This window comes from Pipistrellus kuhlii, unplaced genomic scaffold (genome assembly GCF_014108245.1).
Source record: "Pipistrellus kuhlii isolate mPipKuh1 unplaced genomic scaffold, mPipKuh1.p scaffold_m20_p_4, whole genome shotgun sequence".
In the NCBI taxonomy this organism is placed as follows: Eukaryota; Metazoa; Chordata; class Mammalia; order Chiroptera; family Vespertilionidae; genus Pipistrellus; species Pipistrellus kuhlii.
Window position 1 is genome coordinate 49,002,132 of NW_023425540.1, and position 4,677 is coordinate 49,006,808.

At 46.7% G+C, this 4,677-nt stretch overlaps 1 pseudogene; it reads left to right on the forward strand.

The window, feature by feature from the left end:
- Nucleotides 1-1,340: 1,340 nt before the first annotated feature.
- Nucleotides 1,341-3,391, forward strand: LOC118703109 (annotated as a pseudogene).
- The last annotated feature ends 1,286 nt before the right edge of the window (nt 3,392-4,677 follow it).

Sequence of the window (4,677 nt, forward strand, 5' to 3'; positions counted from 1 at the left end):
CCAGCATCATAACAACAGCTACTACTGAATGGTAGCATTAGTGATTTTTCTTTTTTCTTTTAGGTGTTTTATAACTGTCCTAAAACAAATGGGTGTTACTAATATAATGCCCTCCTAAAGTAATGTTTTTAATGGGCATAAAAATTCCCAAAACATCGAGTGAGTTGTGGGAGGCAGAGTCATGTTTGATTAGGTGTGTTAGTATGGCATTCATCTTATTTATGGATGTAATTATTAATTATAAGATCTTTGCTATTTCTTTGTCGCTTTTCCATTAACTGAAAAGAGAAACTGGTCTCAAAAAAAAAAAAATGGCAAACTCAAAGCATCTACCATAGGTTTAATCTCTGTGAACCGGCATAATTTAATAAGCAAATATTCTCATCCATTTATATGTCTTTGTATGTGTGTGTTCCTTTTATATGAGAATTGTTTCTAAAGATAAGAAATCACTGCACCATTCTGGGTTATCTATTTCCATGGCAACACATGGATTCAGGGAAGAGTTCTTACTGTCTTGGCTATTTGTTATGTGCAATTTTAATAGACACTTGGTCCTTCTAAGTTAGTAAGGTTAATGCTGTGCAAGACTGCCTCAGTTGTCATTTTTCATGACAATTTCTCTTAAAAGCTCACAAAACAAAAATCTTTTTAGGATTACTAATTAGTATAGAGTATAATGATGATGGTGCTTTTAATTAAGGTTCTACTTTCTCTCAAATGCATACACACACACTCTTATAAATCAGAATATGACTTTTTCTTAATCTTTCATAAAAAAAGAATAGAAAAAAATGTAGGCCAATATTCTCTCATTGAAATGTTTTTGTTTTGTTTTTTGGTGAATGCTTCAAGATAGGGATAAAATTGCAAAAGTTAGGAGGCAGAATTCTGATCATTTACCATAATCTCTGTAATCTTAGGTGATTTTTCTAACCTCTTTGTGCTTTCAATTTCACAGTAAAGTAATATCTATATGTAAAAAAAATCAGCGACCTTAACGACCAGAATGACCCATAGACCAGTCGCTATGAAGTGCACTGACCACCAGGGGACAGACACTCAATGCAGGAGCTGACCCCTGGTGGTCAGTGTGCTCCCAAAGCAGGAGCACTGGTCCTGACCAACCAGCTCAGGGGGCCCACCAGCCTGGTGGCAGCCACTCACTCCCTCAGTAGTCCTGCAGGTTCAATCTCCTGAGGACGGGCCAGGCACCAATGGACCAGTGCCACTGGCACTTTCCCAATAGCACTGCTGGCCTCCTGGAACTCAGCCTCAGCACTGTGGCCGCTTCACCTCCCTACATGCTCCACAAGAAAGAAAAAATACCACCAGCAGTGCCAAGGGCGACCAGTGGTGACTGCTCTCCCGTGCTTCCTCCAGGTCACTCGAGCCGGCTCCTCCCACCCTGCTCCAGATGAAGTGTGATCGCTGCACATGGAAGGAATGTAGTAAAAAAAAAAAAAAAAAAAAAAAAAACATAAACCAATGACCAAGAGAATGCTGCAGTCCACGTCCAGAGTCCGGCTCAGGAGAATGGAGAGAAGGGAGAATTCTATAAGCTGGCCAATGCCAAGTTATTTCTGAGTGACTGCCTGGTGTGTGACAGTTGTGTGACCGCAGTGGAAGGAGTCCAAGTTTCTCAGCAGAATGCCAAGGACTTCTTCCGTGTTCTGAACCTTAATAAGAAATATGATACCTCACAGCACAAGGTGCTAGCAGTGTCCTTGTGTCCCCAGTCCCTGCCTTATTTTGCTGCTAGATTCAGCCTCAGTGTCACCGATGCATCCAGAGGATCTGAGGCTTCTGGTGCATATAAGACTTGGTGTGCACTGTCTTTGACATGAATATAGCCGCATCCTGGAGAGTCAGGAGGAATTTGTGTGTTGGTACTGCCAGCACCGGGAGGAAGAGCCCTGGCTGCCATGCTGACCTCTGCTTACCTCGGCTGGGTCTAATATGCAGAGCACATGCTTGGTTACCCCATCACCCCCCACCTCTGCATGGCCAAGTCTCCCCAGCAGATCATGAGCTCTCTGGTGAAGGATTACTTCGCCAGACAGCAGAACCTGTCCCCAGACAAGATTTTCAGTGTCATTGTGGCCCCAGGTTATGACAAGAAGCTAGAGGCCCTTCAAGAAGATGTTCCCACAGCTTTGCATAGTTCCCAGGATGCTGTGTGTTAACTTCAGGTAAAATTGTCCAGATAATGGAGCAAAATGACCTTGCCTCGAATGACACCACCGTGGACACTCTGTCTGGAGACATGAAGGAGGAGGAGGTGAGGCTCCACCATGGTGCCAGCTCCAACGGGTACCTGTCACACATCTTCAGGCACATGGCCAAGGAGCAGTTCAATGAGAATGTGGGAGTGCTCACCTACCACACCCTAAGGAACAAAGACTGGCAGGAAGTCACTCTTGAAAGGGATGGAGAGGTTCTGCTACTATTCGAGGCTGCTGTGGCTTTCGGAACATCCAGAAGTGGTCCTGAAGCTGTAGAGGGGCAAGTTCTCCTGCCACTTCGTGGAGGTCCTGGCCTGGGATGGGGATGCCTAAGCGGCAGGGGCCAGGCCCAGGTGAGGATGAGTGTGCAGAAAGGGCACTGCTTTGGCAGATGGAAGGCATCTATGCTGCCATCCCAGTATGGCCCCCGGAGACCAGTGCCCATTGCAGGAGCTGTACCAGGAGTGGCTGGGGCGGAGGGGGGTGACTCCCCAGGGCCCCCGTGGCCCTGCACACTGCCTAGCAGGGCCCAGGGCAGCCTGCCAGGACATCATTGGTAAAGGTCCAGCAGATGTCCAGCCTGCAGGCCACCTGAGGAGGGGCGTTAGATGCGTGAAGGAAAGGCTTAGCATCTCTGTAATTGCTTTGGTTTTCAGAATTCCCTGCTCCCCTTCTGTCGGCTCCCTCCTTCTGAGGGGCCCTGTCATCATCATCATATGGGTGCATTTGGAATATTGTATCTCAAGAGGATTGCCTTAATGTATGTATCCTTTTATGCGAGGATGAAAAAATCCCAAAGAACAAGCATGGAGACAGACTACTGTCCTTTAGGCTTAAAAAAAAAAAAAAGTGTCCTGCAGAGTGTCCTGCAAAGAGCTGAGACTTGGTTCTGTCCACACACCTCAGAGAGATTGAATGAAGAAATGGCCGGTTTGGCCCTGACTTTAGCCACTTGTGTTACTCTTTAAGGTGTCTTTGCCACAATGTGAATAAACTGCCACCTTTTGGAACAGGGGTTCATACGAAAGTCTGCATTCCCAACTTTTCTTGAAACAGATCTATGTTCTGCATCTGTGACCACTATCCTGAAACCAAGTCCTGTAGCTGGGAATCAGGGGGCGCTGGAGTGGAGACCCACCCCCGTGCCCTTTCATATTCAGGATTGAGCTGAACTCACTTTGGGAGAGGCCTGGCAAGGGTGACAGGTGGCACAGATGCAAGAATGGAGGATGGAGAGGCAGACACCTGCTCGGTCCCTCCCTGGGTGGGTCAGGCAGATGCAGGCTGGCCAGCCAGCCCCACAGTTGTATGAGATAGCGTCCTCTATGTCTACCTTTCACCCCATGGGCCTGGCCTCTCCCCTCAGCTCCGGGCAGCCCCCTGTGTTCCCCAACAGCATGCTCTGCCCTCACATGCTGCTTGCCCTAAGTGAGAAGGAAGAGAGCAGCTGGTCCACAGACAACTACACAGACAGATACGCAGCCACCACAGAGCCCAGCACCCCATGTGACATGAGGGCTGTCCTGTGACGTGAGGCCTGATATTGAGCACTTAGATTTTGTTACCATGTGGGTGACATTCTTGAACCCCTCAGCCTGTTAGATTTCCCTCATTCCTGTGTTATTGTAACTGTGCACCTATCTGGGTCGATAACTGGGACATTGCGTGAAATTACCTATTTTCTGCTTTCAATCTATTTACAGTGGGGTTTCATTCTCTGTGGTAACATAGATACATTTCTGATTATGAAATAAACAGTTGAAGTGTAAAAAAATAAAATAAAAATAATGCAGCTGCCAGGTCGCTCCTGACAACTGGCGGGAACATCTAGTGGGACCGATCCAGATCCCAGGCCCACAAGGGAGTCATACTGCCCGCCCAGAGGGCAGATGGAGTCCTGGCTCCTCCCACCCCCTTTGGATCCCTACTCACGAGTGAATTCATGCACCAGGCCTCTAGTAAGCTAAAAAAGAGTTTTAAAATGGAGGATTTCCACTCCACACAATTTCTGTTCTTGTTTTCTCCATAAGTGCAGGGTTCACAGAGGAAATAAAGAATATAAGAGGACTCCCTGCTGCTGTCCAAGCACACATAAACCCCCCAGAAAGTTTCAATTTGTCATTTACTCCAGACTCAAGCAATGTACTCCTGGCCCCGAAATTCATGCGGCTGGTGGTTTATCTAATAGCCCATTACCTAATGGCCCATTAAATCTGTACCTACCAAGACTAACTAGCAGTCAGAGATTTTCTTCAGATTTTCGGGAGCCCTTCGTCTTCTTCTTTTACTCTTCTTAGTACTTTTTTTTTTTTTAAGGAATTTATTAAAGGATACTAGAGGGCTCATAGACTTTCCAACAGGGCCAGTCTCGGAGAACATATTTAAACCCACCATAAGTGTTTCTCTGGGGACTGAAAAGCCAGAGAGAAATAATAGTCACAACTCGGTGAGC